Source organism: Bubalus bubalis, chromosome 19 (assembly GCF_019923935.1).
Source record: "Bubalus bubalis isolate 160015118507 breed Murrah chromosome 19, NDDB_SH_1, whole genome shotgun sequence".
Taxonomy (NCBI): domain Eukaryota; kingdom Metazoa; phylum Chordata; class Mammalia; order Artiodactyla; family Bovidae; genus Bubalus; species Bubalus bubalis.
The window spans coordinates 58,169,513-58,187,940 of NC_059175.1; the positions used below are offsets into that span (position 1 = coordinate 58,169,513).

Below are 18,428 nucleotides of genomic sequence, written 5' to 3' on the forward strand. Positions count from 1 at the left end.
TACTACTTTTTTTTGTTGTTGTTGTTTTTAGTTGAGTTACTAAGGCTTAGGTAATGTGCTTTTTGAAATGGTAGGTTAAATTTCCATTTGCTCTTAATCATAGGTGGCTGTTTGGCACAGATTTGGGGGATGGCGGCTACAGAGACCACTGACTGCTTCTCTAATCTAGACATACAAACAGGACCGAGCCTTTTTCAAAAGGCTTCCCTGGTGGCTCAGATGGTAAAGAATCCACCTGCAATGCAGGAGACCCTGGTTTGATTCCTGGGTCAGGAAGCTCCCCTGGAGAAGGAAACGGCTACCCACTCCAGTATTCTGGCCTGGAGAATCCCATGGGCTATATATAGTCCATGGGGTCGCAAAGAGTCACATACACTGAGCAACTTTCACTTTCTGGCAGTAACACATCAAGATGCTTGAAACCAAGTATGGGGGCTGCTTAATGAGTTGAAAGTTGTCACCCTCTTTCTTGGGTGCTTAGTATATAATTTTGGAGTGTTTCACTATTAAATGGAGAATCGTTTCACTATTAATGGATAATATGGAACACAGTGGGCAAGGGTGCCTTCATGAATGTGTTTGTTAAACACGTGTTTCTTGAACACCTGCGATGTGGCACGCCTGGTGCTAGTCACTGAAGGTTAAATAGGAAAAAGGACTGACTCAGCCCTTGTTGGTGCAGTAATTAATCCAGAAAGGCAAGCAGACAGGCAGGCAGCTATCAAAGAATGTGATCAAGTTGGAGATAGAAGAAGAATAGGGTGTTTACCCCAGGACCCTAAGTGTCAGGTCAAGCTGAGACCAGAGATCTAGAGACAGTGACGGGTCCTGTCTTCTGGACAGCAAGAGAATTCCAGGTAGAAAACGGTAGATGCTTGGAATGACTGGGACACGGGACAAGCCAGGAGTGGGCAGGAGGGCGGGTGACAAGGTGAACAGAATCCAGACCAGGGAGGACCCACTCAGTCAGGGTAAGAAGTTCTGCCTTGATCATTAGGGCAGTGGGTAATTTTGAAGGGTTCTCAGTGGGGGTGTGGTTTGCTTGGATTTGCCTATTTGAAAAAGTGACTTTGGTTCCAGTGTGGCTAGTGAGTGAGATGGAGGTGAGAACAGAGGTGGGGAAACTGATCTAGATGCTCTTGTGGCCGCTGCTGGAGGGACAGAGGCGGATGACCTGGAGAAGGGCTGGGGCAGGGAGGGAGAGCTACAAGAGACATGATGTCTAGAGTCAAACGGCCTTGGCCGCCGATTGGGTGGGCTGGGAGAAGATGAAGCCGATGGTGATGTTACCCAGCTTTAAAAGAGCTGGTGGTGGGTTCCATCTCAGTAGTGTTAATTCATTGACGACTGGATTTAGTGACATGTTTCAAACTGTTTGCCTGAGAGAGAAGACAAGTTATGCATAATGGCAGGAACAGTGATAAATAGTATCCAGATCACATTGCTGCTGTTTGTCTCTCTTCAGCCCATCCTCTCGAAGGGGCAACTCCATTACGTTATCCATAAATGGGAGTTTTTTGCCTAAATGCAAATACTATGAATATTCATTTTTTCCTTCACAATGTAAAAATGCTTTATTGTAACACAGTCATTTCTCAGCCATTTGCCTTAAGAAAACAGTGATTGGAAAATTCAAAAACACTTCTGAATATTTGGCTTTGGAATACATCTAGGACTTTGGGGGAAGCATGTTTATCTGCTTCATCATTGCGCTGTGCTAAGGATACTATTACAGTTAGACTTGGTGCCTGGTGACAGCAGAGAGGTGCCATCTGGAATTAAATTTGATGAGGCTCCATGATTTTGCTCCATTTCTCTGTATATTAAATGTTTACTGTGTAAACAGCAGAGAGGGGACCAACCTTAGAGGGGTTCTTTTTATGGTTTTGTATTTGTTTGTGTGTTTGTATTTGGTATTGTCTGCAGCTTACAGCCTGGTTGTAATTCAGAAACCTTATTGAGACTACATTTTGCTCTAAAAATAATATGATAAATTGTGGGTAGATTTCCAGACCACTCGACCAAAGTTACATAACCCCTAATGTTATTAAAATATTATCTATTTGCACCAAAGAGTAGTAGAAAATCATGCTGTTAGAATAGTAGCATTTGGGGAAAGCAGTGGTGCTGAAAAATATTATTTATCTTAATTAACTTTACAAACAGTTGGCTTCGTAAAACGTAGGGAAGGTGCTGGCAGTTGGGAGGGGGAGAGATGGGTCCCTGGGCCTTTGAGACTGGGTGAATTTAAAATCAGAATGTCTTCTCCATCGCGTGCCTCATTAGCTGTGATCGTGGTCATTTGAGAACTCATAAACGGGAGTGTCAGACAGTCCTTGGAGGATGACTTGACAAGACTTGGAAGAGATGTGAAACAGATTTCCTGGAGTGGAATTAACAGGCGGGACTGGGCAGATTCTCCTGGATGGACTGTGGGAGAAACGGAGAGTGTGAGGCTGGACACCCCTGTAGACTGCTGTGGGACCCCTACTTCCTGCTGGAACTGGGGACCCAGGGCAGCCGGGGTGGGGGTGGGGGTGGGGATAAGATGAAGGTCACGTGCCTTCATCCACTTCTGTGGGAAACCACTGCCTGTAACCTGGAGGCATCTGAAGCCTGCAGTGGTGAGCCTCCCCTGCTAGTGGGACGGGGAAGGCAATTTTAAATGTTTTCATATGGAAAATAACTCTGATTTCTTTATGGCTAGAGACATACTTGTTTTGCTGGTCACAATCAGTAGCTCCCTGGACTTCAGAATTCATCCTCCCTGCTCTCTAATTTATCGTGACCTGACCATGGACGGAGGAGCCTTGTAGGCCGCAGTCCATGGGGTTGCTAGGAGTAGGACACGACTGAGCGGCTTCACTTTCACTTTTCACTTTCATGCATTGGAGAAGGAAATGGCAACCCACTCCAGTGTTCTTGCCTAGAGAATCCCAGGGACGGGGGAGCCTGGTGGGCTGCCGTCTCTGAGGTCGCACAGAGTCGGACACGACTGAAGCGGCTTAGCAGCAGCAGCAGCAGCAGCAGCAACCACTCCACTGTTCTTACAGGATAATCCAATGGACACAAGAGCCCGTCAGGCTATAGTCCATGTGGTCGTAAAAGAGCCGGACACAACTGAGAGGCTGAGCATGCCCTCAATCATCCTAGGTGCCTGGCTAATTTTCAAGGGCCCTGCCACTCCCGTATCATGGTTCCTTTTCTGTAATTAGTCTGTAAGTGGCATTTGAATTCTAATTAAGTGTGTTATCACTAAGTTTTCTAGTGAGAATAGAATTTTAAAACAACTATGATATATGTCTATTGAGGTAGGCTTACCTGTGCCTTCATTGCAATTAATATGCTCTTGAAAAATAGTCAAAAAGCAGCACTTAATAGTAAGACACCAATAAGCCACTAGGAAGCACAGAACTGAAATGAGACTTGGGGGAAGTAAAAATATTTTCTATAATTGGACCATATCCATATTGTAAAAGAAATACCTCTAATGTGTGTGTGTGGTGGTGGTGGTGTGGTTGTATCCAACTCTTGTGACTCCATGGATTGGGAACCTACCAGGCTCCTCTGTCCATGGGATTCTCCAGGCAAGAATACTGGAGTGGGTAGCAGTTCCTTTCTCCAGGGGATCTTCCTGACCCAGGAATCAAACCCAGGTCTCCTGCATTGCAGGCAGCTTCTTTACCAACTGATCTACAAGGGAAGCCTGTGTGTGTGTATATGTGTGTATGTATGTGTTAGTAGCTCAGTTGTGCCTGACTGTTTGCGCCCCTCTGGACTGTAGCCCACCAGGCTCCTCTGTCCATGGAATTCTCCAGGCAAGAATACTGGAGTGGGTCGCCATTCCCTTCTCCAGGGGATCTTCCCCAACCAGGAATCGAACCCAGGTCTCCTGCATTGCTGGCAGATTCTTTACCATCTAAGCCATGAGGGAAGCTCTATGTGTGTGTGTACATATATATATGTATCCAAATACATTTGTTTCTTTCTTTTTCTAAGAGTCAGCCAGGGTTATTATAAATACCTTAAATTAAAAGGGGGGTGTGAAACAAATATTCAACCCAGTTTTTTTTTCTTTAAGTTCAGCAGAAATGGATAGGCTTTTCTCAGGATGCTGTAAATCAGCAAGGACTGGTGTGCCTGCAGCACAGAAAGCCAAGCTCTGAGAGCAGGTGTTTGCAGCAAAGTTAGGGTTTATTGCAGGGCATCGGGCAAGGGAGCGGGAGACAGCCTCAGATGCACTGCCACTTGGTCTCTGAGCTGGGGCTGTTTTTAAAGGGGAAGAACCAAGAAGCTGGGGTTAACCATCTTCTCGTGATATCTCCTGCCATTGCTTCATTGTAGTTTTAGGGGTTCTGGATGTTCCCCACCCCCTTACCTTCTCTGGCCAGGCATTCCATGGCTTGGGGGGTCTGTTAGCTTATCTTGCTCTGGAGAAGCCACCTGAGTCCGTATGTTAATGATTATATCTACAATAGCATTATAATCTGTTAACAGCAGCAATTTTAGTCTTCTGACTCTGCTCAATGAGTGTTCAGTTAGCCCAGGATTAAGGTTGGAGGGGACAAGAAAGGGGTTGAGGTCGGAGGGGACAAGGAAGGGAATCAAATTTTGGTTAGAGAGATTAATCATCAACTCAGCAAGGGAACTCAGATTGAGGGGGACTCACTTTTTCTTTTTGTTGGTTTTTTTTTGTTTTTTTCATGATCCAGTTGGATTTATTCCAGGATTATGAGGGTGGTTTATCACTTGCACATCAACCAGTGTGGTACACAACATCAACAAAAGAAAGGGTGAAAATCACATGAGCAGCTCTCTTTCTTTTAACGCCAAAAACATTTTGTATGGGGGTGTAGCCAGTTAACCATGTTGTGATAGCTCCAGGTGAACGGTGAAGTGACTCAGCCATACATATACATGTATCCATTCTCCCCCAAACTTAGGCGGGGGGGTGTCTCAATTTTCATGCAACAAAATGAACATCACCCTTTCCCTTGCCTGGCGCACACTTCACATTTGGAGAGCATTTCACAGTTTATAAAATATATTCTCATTGAATGCAATAGGTGTGGCACAACCCACGGGCACGTTGGGTGACCCTTTTTGGGAGAATGTGAAACCATCAGCAGGGGATGGCTGTGGAAGATGAACCTGGACATGAGATCCCAGTGGTCCCCAGCCCTCATTGCCTCCCCTCTCCGAGGGGAGCCACATCTTCCTTCTGTGCTTCTTCACAGGGGTCCCCTTGAGCATGGAGGAGTACAGAGTCCAGTCTTGGCATTACAGAAATTGGCATGAGCTGTAGGGAGCTCCTGGGAGTTGGGGATCTATGCTCAGGTCAGCAGACCACCGCTAGAGGACCGCCTTCCTTCCTTGTGCATCTCCCTGGACTAAGCCTCCTCTTCTTCCTGTTCGAGGGTCTGCTCTGTCCTCAGGAAGAGGATGCGTGCTTCCACTCCAGCACTGAAGTGGGGTCACGGCCCAGGCTTAGCAGGTCAGAGCCACTTGCTGGCTCCACCCTGTTTATTCACTGCTCTGTCCTTCAGCATCCCTGCCTGCAGCTCTACCTTCCCCAAACGCAGTCTCCTTCTGCCCCTCCCTCTCTCCTCTGAATGTGAGTGCCTCCTGGTCCTTTCCCTTATCTATGCTGCAGAGTATCTCTGTCTTCAAATCTAATCAAGTGAAGAAAAAATAAAAAACCACTCCATGTGGGCTTCCTGGGCTCTCATTCGCTATACCTTCTGGAAGACTGCAGTTTCCTTGCTTTTCAGCACCTTTTCATAAATCATGTCTCTCTCTCTCTTTCTTTTTTAAGATTTTTTTTTCTTTCCAAGCATTCATTAATTTCAGATTAGTTTCCCCAGCTGAGTTTCTTGCCTTTTCATGGCAGCCAGCTCCAGAAGCGAGCAGCCTTCGTTCTACCCTTCCTGGGGCCTCCAGGCTCTGCTGCCCTCTGCACCTGGTCCATCTCCACCATCCACAGCGTCTCCATGGTTACATGTCTGTGTCCCTATCCCCCCATGAACCCCCAAGGGCGAGTGATGTCACCTACCTACTTTATCTGCTCCAGGCTCCCCTTCCTACAGCTTTCAGAAGGGCACAAGTGAGATAACTGGGTGCAGTGAACCCCCTTCCTGAAAACATAAGCCATATGACACTTGCGATTTGTTCAGGGTTGATGGGGCTGGCATCTCAGTGTGCAACCAGGGTGGCCTCCCTCCTCTCCCAGCCAGGAAGCAGCTGAAACAGTGATGAATCTGGAGGGAATTACTAACAGCACAGACTTGATATTTGGGCTTGTCAGCCGGTCTTAAGTAGATGACTGGAAGATTGAGTACCTTGATAAACAGTTATTCTTGTGTTTGGGTGAGAAATCCTTTTCTGGTGAAATAAAACATACAGAACAATGCCTTATTGGGGAGGTGATTTCAGCCCAAGGGGAAGGGGGGTGATTTGTGACCACTGGGGTGCCCCCTGATGTGGAGACGGTCTTAACCATACAAAGGCTCATCGTCCCAGGGAGGTGGGGGAGGGTGCCCGGGGAACCCCCAGTCCACTTCCAACCCTCAACCCTGGGAGTCCACAAAGGCCAGCTTCTCATTAGCAATGCACAGGCAGGTGACGTTAGAGCAATATCTCAGTGCTCAGGGATCTTGTTTGATTGACAGCTGTCTTCATCCAGGGCAGAGGAATCACCCTGCACAACCATGGTGAGAATTAGACTGAGAAGATCCAGAGGTGAAGAACAGCATTATTATATTAGCTATTGTCTCCTAAGAAAGAGCATTCTGCACTTTTTGGGTCATCAGAGTGGGCTATGGCCAAACCAAAACACTCTGAATATGCCATATTATATGTCATGCAATGGCAACATTACATGTTTTAACCTGGGATCGGAACAGAATAACACTGGAATAATAGTCATCTGATAGCTACCAAACACTGTTGCTATTAAGCTTGCCTTCCCTACCTCTATCTATCCAACATTTAGCCTTCAGTTCAGTCGCTGAGTCGTGTCCGACTCTGCGACACCATGGGCTGCAGCACGCCTGGCCTCCCTGTCCATCACCAACTCCCGGAGTTTACCCACACTCATGTCCATTGAGTCGGTGATGCCATCCAACCATCTCATCCTCTGTCATCCCCTTCTCCTCCCACCTTCAATCTTTCACAACATTTAGCCTCATAACCTGCAAAAATTTCTGTACAAATAAAGTTTAGTAATCATAGTTTATAAGCTCTCTCTCTATTTAATGCTGTAGGAAGGGAAAGTCCCTTGCTACGTGTGCTCAGTCTTGTCCATCTCTTTGCGACCCCATGGACTGTATGTAGCCCACCAGGCTCCTCTGTCCATGGAATGCGCCAGGCAAGAATACTGGCAGGGGTTGCCATTTCCTACTCAGAAGGGATTCTGATTTTGTTACATCATGATTTTGTTACATCATTTACCATTACACAGAGGGAGAAAATGTGATCAGGAATAGAACTTGAATGCTTTCCTCCCAAAAATCTAAATGAGACGGCAAGAGACAAAATGCATTTGGGACTTAACCACTGCATCAAGTTTATAAAGAAGAAATCTGATCTCCAGTATATGCAGTTCCTTAGCAACTGAGGTTGAGGTCCTAGTCCAAAGGGAAAACTGTGGAAATAAGAGTGGTATGTTTTTAAAACACAGCACTGTTTGGTAAACTAAACTCTGTTCTCTTTTACCTGTGATATGACATGTACTTGTTTGCATTTATTTCCCTTTTGAGGTTATTAAATCATCAAGTACATAACCTCGGCAACATTCTATTCATTTTCTGTCATTTGAGGTTGCCCTTAGCCTGATGTAAAATATTTACAGGTTGTTTGAAATAAGCTCGATTTTCTTTTTAATGGGATGGAGCTAATTTTAAAAGAGGAGAGAAACAGCACAGAACAGAAACCTTAGAAAGCAAAGCATGGATTTCCCATAAAGCTGATGGTAGGACTTCAAAAACAAAGCGTGCAACCCAGACTGGATGAGAACAGTACAATTAATCCCTAGTGACTGCCCGCCCCTCCAGTCTGCATGTCAGTGTGGTTTCCCAAAATATAAAGAGAACTGTTTTATGCATGTGCTGCTGTCCCTTTTAAGGGTGGACAGCTCCTAAGCTTGGAAGCATTTTTTCTTCTTTTATCTCCTCTGAGATGTGTTTGCATTTTGTAGTTTTTCTGTTTGTTTTTAGCGAGAAAGGGGGTGAGATGCTGGGGAGGGTAGAGGGAGATGAAACACTCTTTTCCTTTCAATAGATCATAAAAAATAATTTATCCCTTACCTTTCCTCGTAATGAGATGTCATCTGCTTCCTAACAATCACTCTTGCTTTATCACGGAAAGGTGCAGTCGTGACATTTGAAGTTTCTCATCATCAAAGAACAGAGTGTCCCATTAAAAAAAAAAAAGCAAACTGAGCATCCTTACTGAATTTTTCCATTGTAGTTTTTGTGGGATCTCCTAATGAGCTGTGGTTATCTAGAAACACATGGTCCTCCCATGCTGTCCATCCTCAGCTTGTCAGAGAGGCTGGGTCCCTGTCTGCAGGCACAGGACAAACGGCACCTGTCCCTCCACCAACCCCTGTGCTCGGTCAGCCTGAGCAGTAAGGTTGTCCTTGGCTGATGTTGCCCTGGCGGTTGTTGGGGACCCAGAGGACAGCTAACGTGACAGCATCAGCCCCGGGTAGGGCTGCTCCCCGGGAGCACAGATGAAGCCCTGGACAGACACCATCCTTCCTGATGATGACCCTTTTGTTCGCTTAGCAGCACCAGGAGCTGGCTGCTTCTCTTGGCTGAAGCCTCAGGTCCTGCAGGAAGACAGGGTACCTTCCTTTCTTCTGCCCTCAGGGCCTCTTTATACACAGCTGTTATCCGGAGCACCGAGGCACCGCTTCTGCAGCAAAGACTGCATTTCAAGACCAGGAACAACTCATTTTCCCCTCAGTCATCTCTGTCTTCTTTACTGGCCATGTCATCACTCATTTTGGGGTGCCTACTTTGACCTCTCTTTCTCCCCGCACCCGCCCCCCCGCAAGTATCAATGGAGATAATAAAGGTTTAGCTCTTGTCAACGAACACTGTGCTTTTCGTGATTTATCAGCTGCTTCCTCTCCTGAGAACAACACGCTGATTTTGAGGCGAAGCCCTTCATCTTACAGGACAATCTGCAAGTTTGAAAAGCCCTGAACTTGAAGTTTATTCTTAGACCATTTCGTTGTGTGTCACGTATGCGTGCTTTCTCTCAGACGAGTTGTGCTGGATGAAGGAGACTCGGTCTCTCATAGAAACAGCCCAGGAAACAATAATCAGTTGCTTAGCCATGACTTTTCATTTCCTCTTGAACTCCCATTCCGTTGCCCACATAGGAAATAACTGCCAAAGAAATCCCCTGGAAGGCTGAATGACTAAAAAGCACTTGGAAGTGGTTATTAAATAAATCTTACCCGCTTCATATCAGAGTCCAAACTCCACAGACGGTTACACTGAATCCATGTAAACGATAGGAATGCCTTCTTAAACCCTTGACTCATGGAAATAGTTTTCTTGGACACCTTGGTAACAGTCTGTAAACTTTAAGAATCATAGCCACTTCCTGGCAGTTTGACATGGTGCTAAAAACATGATTTACCAAAAGATACTCAAAGGTTGGGCTTCCCTTGGCTCAGGCAGTTAAGAACCAGCCTGCCAGTGCAGGAGATGCAGGTTCTATCCCTGGGTCGGGAAGATCCCCTGGATGAGGGCACGGCAACCCACTCCAGTATCCTTGCCTGGAGAATCCCATGGACAGAGGAGCTTGGCGGGCTACATTCCATGAAGTAATGAAAGAGTCAGACATGACTTAGTGACTCAGCAACAACTCACAAGGTTAGAATTTGTTTTACTGGGCTCTCTTAGATGGTGAAAAGCCCACAAGGAGATTTTTCTGTGTCCAGTTTGCAGCACCAGGATTGATCTGTTACCTTTGGTCCCCTTGCACCTTTGGCCATTGGCCAGTGTCATTGGGCATTAAAGGGACCCCCAAAGAGCCCAGTGTGGGGAGAGTCCAGTTGGGCTCTGTCTGGTTCCCTTGGTGGACTGGAATCCCAGGGGAACTTGGGCAACCCTGTCTTGCTTCTCCTAGGGCCAAAACAAAAAATTCCTTTCGAGTCATTGTCAACCCAGCTCTTTGTGTAGGGGATTCAGAAGACCCTGTAAGTTTGTGGCATGTGTGCGTGCGTGGGGGTGCCAGGTCGCTTTAGTCATGTCTGACTCTTTTCGGCCCCATGGACTTTAGCCCACCAGGCTCCTCTGTCTGTAGGATTCTCCAGGCAAGAATACTGATGTTGGTTGCCATGCCCTTATTCAGGGGATCTCTCCTTCCCTGGGAAGGGGTTGAACCTGAATCTTCTGCAGCTCCTGCTTTAAAGGTTGGGTTTTTTTTTTCTTTTTACCACTGAGCCACCAGGGAAGCTCCTAAGTGTGTGGCCCTGTGTGATAAAAGCAGCAGGTACTCAAGTCTTATGAGGACCTCCTGGACTCTGGCACCTAAACACACACACACACACACACACACTCATTTTTTTTGATCACTTGATATTGCCTTCTTGTCCTTGTCCTTTCTTAATGAAACCAGAAAATGTAAAAAGAACCAAAGCCATCCTATTTTCTTCTACCAGCAGCAAAACCTTTAAACCAGGGGTCCCCAACCTCTAGGATCTAATGACTGATGATCTGAGGTGGCGTTGCTGTAATAATAATAGAAATAAAGTGCACAGGACATGTCATGTGCTTGAATTATCCCCAAATCTTCTCCTCCCGCCCCCCACCATCCATGGAAAATTGTCTTCCATGAAACCAGTCCCAGGTGCCAAAAAGGTTGGGGACCACTGCTTTAAACCTCAGGGTAGTGGCTTGAGGTGCAGTATAGAGGGTAGACAGACAGCTCTAGGCTCATTTATCTGCCCAAACTAGACTCTCACCAGATTCACTAATTACATAAGCAGGTAAAACGATACTACATTTTTGTTCTTTGCCAAAATAAACCAAATGGAAGATTTATTGGAAGGCACGTTTCTGTCAGCACCATTCATCTGAATGCTAAATGATCAGATATCTTATTAAAGTCCTCCCTGAAAGTTCAGCTGTAAAGAAAGGTTTGTGTTCCCCTCGCCTGCTGAGCTAAACAGGAATAGAAGAGCAGGAAGAGGTTGATAATATGATAGGTTGCTAAGTCATTTCTCCCCCGAGGGAAGCATTTTTAAGTAGAAAATTGATACCAAGCCAGCGGCTCCAGTCCTCCCTGGAAGACAGTCCTAGAAGCACCAGAATTCTCGGACCCAGACAAAGAGCTTGTTATACACAAAGGAAAGACTGGGGGCCGGGCGCCAAGAAAGACAGAAATAACTCACATTCAAAGCAAACACGAAAAATCCTTAAAGTCTGGAGACTGTGCCGATGAACAAGTCCTAATCTGCCTGCTCTTCAAGCTGGACCATGGCGAAGCAGAACGTTACACGGTGGACTGGGCACATCTGAGTCCAGGTGGCCTGGCAAATATAAAGTCATCTCTGACTTCCTCTGTGTCCCCAGATCTCCGAGTTACAGCTACAACCCCTTGGGTGTGGTGCGTGCCTGCTAAGCTGCTTTAGTCATGTCCAACTCTGTGACTCTATGGACCGTAGCCCGCCAGACTCCTCTGTCCACGGGATTCTCCGGGCAAGGATACTGGAGTGGCTTGCCATGCCTTCCTCCAGGGGATCTTCCCAACCCAGGGATCGAACCCACGTCTCCTAGGGCTCCTGCATTGCAGGTGGGTTCTTTACCACTGAGCTGCCAAGGAAGTCACCCTTTAGTAGAATCTAAACAGCCACAGTGAAAACTCACCAAAGTGAGGACAAGCCTGGAGAGTTAGAAGCTACAAGGGAAGCCCTTAGAAGCTACAGTCGAGATCAAAATAGCTTTCCTGTCTTTTTTTTTTAAGATTTTTTTTTCACATGGGCCATTTTTAAAGTCTTTATTGATTTTGTTACAACATTGCTTCTGTTTTATGTTCTGGTTTTTTTTTCCCCCGAGCCATGTGGGATTCTAGCTTCCCAACCAGGGATCGAACACACACACCCCTACACTGGAAAGTGAAGTCTTAACCGCTGGACCACCAGGGAAGTCCCAGCATCCAGGTCTTCCTTTAGGTTGAGGCCATCTTCTAAATTAAAGTTTGACAGCTGCATTTGAGCTGATAGTCAGGAAGGTTGGCAAAAACGCTGAAATAGTACATGTAGTTAGAAACAGGAGAAGGCAATGGCACCCCACTCCAGTACTCTTGCCTGGAAAATCCCATGGAAGGAGGGGCCTGGTGGGCTGCAGTCCATGGGGTCACGAAGAGTCGGACAGGACTGAGCGACTTCACTTTCACTTTTCACTTTCATGCATTGGAGAAGGAAATGGCAACCCACTCCAGTGTTCTTGCCTGGAGAATCCCAGGGACGGGGGAGCCTGGTGGGCTGCCATCTATGGGGTCGCACAGAGTTGGACACGACTGAAGCAGCAGCAGCAACTAGAAACAACGCTGGGCCCAAAGAAAGGTCAGGGAAACTTGGCAAGTGAAACACAATTGGGTATTTAGGAAGTAAGTGAGCCTGTTGTGAGGAGAAAGAATGGACTACAAAGAGAAACACAAGACATTAGAGTTATCCCAAGACTGCCAACCTTGGGGATATTAAAAAATTTCAAAAGGCTGTAGGTTATACCTGAATTCAGGGGAAGAAAGGCGTGGGGCAGAGGAAGACAGACCCAACGGCCTGGCTACTGAAGTTGTTCTGCTCTGCAGCCAAGGGGCTTGTTTGCTCTGTGGTGAGTGTGAACTTGACTGCAGCCCAGAGTAGTGGGGATGATGCAAGAACACCCTGTTCTTTGCCCTTCACCCCCCCACTCTGTGGATTCACAGAGGGAGAGAAAAGCATTGTGCCATTGTCCCATTACAAAAAGGTCACATTCAATTCAGTTCAGTCACTCAGTCGTGTCCAACTCTTTGCAACCCCATGGACTACAACACACCAGGGCTCCCTGTCCATCACCAACTCCCAGAGTTTACTCAAACTCATGTCCATTGAGTCCATGATGCCATCCAAGACTTGGTGATGGACAGGGAGGCCTGGCGTGCTGCAGTCCATGGGGTCACAAAGAGTCAGACATGACTTAGGGACTGAACAGCAGTGTTATAGAGAAATGAGAATCAGAGGACACAGTTGGGGAGCTGAATGGCCCAGGAGATGGGCTCCCACCACCTCAGGGCAGGTAGTTACCGTCCTCAAGGTGTTCTAATCACCCAGCGCTCTGGCCACTGCTCAGTGGCCCCTTACCATGAAGCTCCCTAAGACTCTGCTGTCCTGCAGCGGAACCACATGAGAACGGAGGAGGTGGTGGGAAGGACAGATTTTTCTCTCTAGGCATCTTCATGTGTTCTGCGTTGCATGTCCAGAACATCCTGCTCTAGGCACTGTTACTGAAAGAAAAGGGACGGAAAACCGTCATCTACCAGTGACGTGGCTGTTCAGTCATGGCTCACGAGCACTTAGTGAACAGAGGGGGCTTGGGAGACTGAAGAAAATTCCCATTCCCTGTGCCTGCCAGCAAATTCGAGTTCTGCCCAAGAAACTTAGCTAGTGTTTTTTCAGGATGCTGCAAACTAAAGGCTCAGTAGGCCACCTGGATGGTCAACTCAGTCCTTTCTCTGCATATGCAGAGTGAGACGGGCTTCCCCGGTGGCTTAGATGGTAAAGAGTCTGCCTGCAATGCAGGAGACCCAGGTTCAATCCCCAGGTCGGGAAGAACCCCTGGAGAAGGGAATGGCTACCCACTCCAGTGTTCTTGCCTGGAGAATCCCATTGACAGAGGAGCCTGGGGGGACTGCAGTCCATGGGGTTACAAAGAGCTGGATGTGACTGAGCGACTAACACACACAAGCAGAGTGAGACAGAGCTCGTTCCCTAGAAAGAACTAGGCAAGGCTCACCTACCTGCGTGTCCTCTCGGCCCAACCACGCTGGCCAAGCCTGAACAACTAGCCGGTCCCAGGGCTCGGAAGGAGACCGCTGGACTGGTGTGGCCCCTGCAGGCCAGCCTCCTTGGGGGTGGTGCTTGGTCAGAGCTGGTCTCTGTCCTTGGCCTTCAGATCTGCTGGTGAGCTGAGCTTTCAGTGTGCTTCACTGCGCCTGAAAACACACCAGCCATCTCCAGATGACAGGTGGGAATTGATTGGCAAGGCCGTCAGCTGGGTAGGAAACCCCACTCCCAGCCTCAAAGCAGTCTCAGGTGAGATCAGTATTACAAAGAACCCCCGCTCCCAACTCTTTTTTACCAAATCTACCTTTAAAAGAGCAAACACTGTAAATTTCCTCACAAGATATAGCCTTCTATGCATCTGTTACCTAGGACTTCACCCGATTTTATCTAGTTATCTAGATAAAACCATTGATCTAGTTAGCCTTTTACTACCTTCTAGGGTAGAAATTGCTCAACTCTTATTATTCTTTTGTAAAGCACTAGTCCATTTAATTTTTCTAAAAATAAAACCAAAAGAACAAAAAATAAACAAACAAAACCTAACTCCTTAGAACTTCAGAACCGATACCCAATTCTAGAACTCTAGGGTTTGGAGAAGACACAGCGCCCACGTATTGTTGAACCTTGACGACATCACGCAAACTGAAATAAGCCAGTCTCAAAAAATCAAATACTGTATGATTCCACTCATCAGGTACCTAGGGGGGCAAAATCAGAGACAGAAGGAGAATACTGGTTGCCAGAGCAGGGTGGGGCCGGGGGAGGGAAGTTAGTGTTTGATGAGTGCAGAGTTTCAGTTCTGCAAGGCGAAGAACATTCTGAAAATGGATGGCAGTAATGCTTGTACAATAATGTGAACACACTTCATGCCACTGAACTTCCCACTTTAAAAAAGTGGTTAAAATGGTAAAGCTTATGTTTATTTTTACCGCAATTAAAAATAAATTTTTAAAAAGAAAATATTTTATGCTTTAATTATTTTCCCTTGGACCTCTTTCAGGCATTTGAAGGCACTTGAAATATTTGTCCAGATTGAAGAGGCCCTGTTTTTTCTTTAAAAACCTTGTGTGTTAGGGCTTCATCCCTCTAAACATTTCTCCCTAATGGGGCTTCCCAGGTGGCACTAGTCGTAAAGAACCTGCCTTCCAGTGCAGGAGACCTAAGAGACGCAGGTTAGATCCCTCCAGGGAAGATCCCCTGGAGGAGGGCATATCAACCTACTCCAGTATTCTTGCCAGGAGAATCCTATGGACAGAGGAGCCTGGTGAGCTACAGTCCATGGGGTCGCAAAGAGTCAGACACGACTGAAGGAACTTAGTGCATACAACACTTCTCCCTAAAGAATGTAAAGGCAGTGGTTTGACAATTAGTCCCCTTATGCATGTCAGTCATATACATTCTCCCTCAAAACTTTTAGGACAATTCCAGACGTGTGCTGTAGGGTGAAGGAAAAAAATCATAATTATTAGCCTGTCAAAAGTGAAAAAGTGTTGGTCACTCAGTCATGTCCGACTCTCTGGGACCCCTTGGACTGTCCATGCCAGGCTCCTCTGTCCTTGGACTTCTCCAGGCAAGAATACTGGAGTGGGTTGCCATGCCCTTCTCCAGGGATTGAGCCTGCATCTCTTGTGCTGTAGGGTGAAGGAAAAAAATCACAATTAAGTATTAGCCTGTCAAAAGGCACACTGATTTGGAGGAGCTGTGGGTTTTCTTACTGGGGCTTCACTCAATGGGAACTTCCCTGTTTTCCGTTCATCATCTGTTTCATAGACGCCCTTGGCACCTTCTGGGATGCACCTTGGCTGTCTCGGTGTCCAAACCTTCTCCTCTGGGACAGACTCTGAGGCTGCCCGAGGAGTCATTAGTGAGTCAGAGAGAGCTCTGACAAGTCAGTGGTATTTGAAAGCAAATCTGAAAACTCGGTACTTATTAAATCAGCTCATTTGTCATTGCCAGAAGCCATCTTATACAGCAAATTCAAAAGCATTTGCCTTTGCTTAAAGCTAGCAACTAAGTCATTAGAATAACTGTCACACTGTAGTTAATAATACTGTATTGTATGTTGGAGGGTTGCTAAGAACGTGCATGCGTGCTCAGTCGCATCTGACTATCACCCCATGGACTGTAGTCCACCAGGCTCCTCTGTCCATGGAATTCTCCAGACAAGAATACTGGAGTGGATTGCCATTTCCTCCTCCAGGGGATCTTCCCAACCCAAGGATTAAACCTGTCTCCTGAATCTCCTGTCTTGACAGGTGGATTCTTTACTACTTAGCCACCTGGGAAGCCCTGTCACCAAGAGGGTAGATCTTAAAAGTTCTTATCACAAGATAAAAGGTTGTAACGATATGTGGTGATGGATATCAACTAAGCTTACTGCGGTGATCATTTAGCAATATGTAAGTATAAATCATTATGGTTTACACTTGGGCTTCCCTGCTGGTTCAGTGGTAAAAGAATCTGTCTGCAATGCAGGAAACATGGGTTCTATCCCCTGGGTTGGGAAGATCTCCTGGAGAAGGAAATGGCAACCTGCTACAGTATTCTTGCCTGGAGAATCCCATGGACAGAGGAGCTTAGTGGGCCACAGTCCTCCATGGGGTTGCAAAAGGGTCAAATACAACTTAGCAACTAAATAACAAAAAACAACATAGTTTATACCTAAAAAGAATATGATGTTGTATGTCAATTATATGTCAATTAAAAAAAGTGGGAGCAAGCGTTTGAATTATTTTCATACTGGTGATGGCTTCACTGGCATATGTGTATGTCAGAATATCAAAGTGAACCCATGAATGCACCTATTAAATATACCACAATAAAAAGATGTTTTAAAAAAATTTTTTAAAGAAGATATATAATGAAAAAAAGAGTAACTGTCACAAATCAGTAAAATGCACAGATCAATTAAGCTCATAGATTATTCAATTTCAAATTTAATGCGAATGAAAGTTTTAAAAAAATAAAAAATTGGTTGCGCTCTGAGTCCAGAAAAGAAGGATCCATGTTCGTGATTTTTTCAGGTTTCACAGCCCCCTCCTTCCTAGAAAATTGTAGCAGAAACAACTTTCTTGATGTGATTCTTAACATGTTTGTCCTAGCATAAAATAGAAAATGGTGGACACAAATACTTCACTGGAATAATCTTCCTTCTTTAAAATCGCTGAACCATAACTTGGATGAAACAGAAAGAGGAAAGCCAAGCTATTATTAAAAAGTGTTGGGGGAATTCCTGGCTTTGGCCAGATGCTCCACCTGTTGAGAATTGAAAAGAATATTGGGATCTCTTCATGAACAGACGGTTTATAGATGTGAGGTGTGGTCAGGATGAAAACCAAATGGTATCATCCATTGCTGTGTGGCAAGAACCCCTGCCCCTTTTAAGACATGAAGAATGTCATGTATATTCTCTTGCTTATTCTCAGAAGGTTTCTGGGACAGTCACAGAGGGGCATGGCTATGTGTCTTGGATTTGGCCAGCCTGGACATTTATTATGTTAGATTACAAAAAAGTCAGATACTGGTCATTTTCACTGGTTCAATGTGTGATTGGTTATGTGGTACTTGACATGACCTTGACATAGTCAAGGTGAAATTCCTACCTCTGATGGGGAATATTCTGTCTTACATTCCTTCACAGGTCAAGATGAATGCTGGGTCCCACAGACATCAGGGCTTCCCTTGTGGCTCAGATGGTAGAGAATCTGCCTGCAATGTGGGAGACCTGGGTTTGATCCCAGGTTGGGAAGATCCCCTGGAGAAGGGAACGGCTACCCACTCCAGTATTCTGGCCTGGAAAATTCCATGAACTGTATAGTCCATGGGGTCGCAAAGAGTTGGACACGACTGAGAGACTTTAACTTCCACTTCACGGACATCCGAGACTTGTGTAAAGTGTCTTATTTATGGTGCAAAGTTAGAATATTGAGAATGACCAGCTACAGCCGGCTGCCCTTAGGACCTTTCATTCTGTTGTCCAGTGTCTGGTCGTTTCTTCTAGGAAAAGGAGAATTTAGGGCTTGGCTTTTTCTAGTCTTGATTTCAGCCTGACGGTAATAGGAGTTTGGAGACTGATCAAAATCTAACCAGTCTTGAAAGCAGAACCAAACAAAAGCCCGTTTTTAAAACTAAAGATAAAAAAAAAAAAAAAAAAGGACTCTGTCTGGGTTTTGTTCTTAACTGATAAAACTCTAAGAATTGAGGCTACATGCTTAAACTTGACAGAATATGCTGGTACAATATTCTTTAAAAGGACCAAGTCAGGCAGTAAGACAAAACCATGTGTGTGAGTGTGGGTGTGTATGCACGTGCATGCCCGCCCTTTCAAATTATGAAGTTTTATTCCCTGTGTTAGCATTCTTTTGAC

General features: G+C 45.9%; 1 protein-coding gene and 1 long non-coding RNA gene across 3 annotated transcripts in view; one reads left to right on the forward strand and one right to left on the reverse strand.

The window, feature by feature from the left end:
- Positions 1-18,428, forward strand: part of ANKH (ANKH inorganic pyrophosphate transport regulator) — a 169,322-nt gene that overhangs the window by 14,586 nt on the left and 136,308 nt on the right. The window lies entirely within an intron of this gene.
- Positions 2,294-14,153, reverse strand: LOC123330562. 2 transcript variants are annotated; one of them, XR_006546571.2, is made up of 4 exons: positions 14,017-14,153; positions 13,361-13,503; positions 4,379-4,469; positions 2,294-2,430 (listed from the first exon to the last, which is right to left on the reverse strand). It is a non-coding gene; the product is annotated as an uncharacterized LOC123330562 (long non-coding RNA). The 2 variants fall into 2 exon arrangements; XR_006546572.2 differs by lacking the exons at positions 2,294-2,430; positions 4,379-4,469 and adding an exon at positions 6,562-6,697.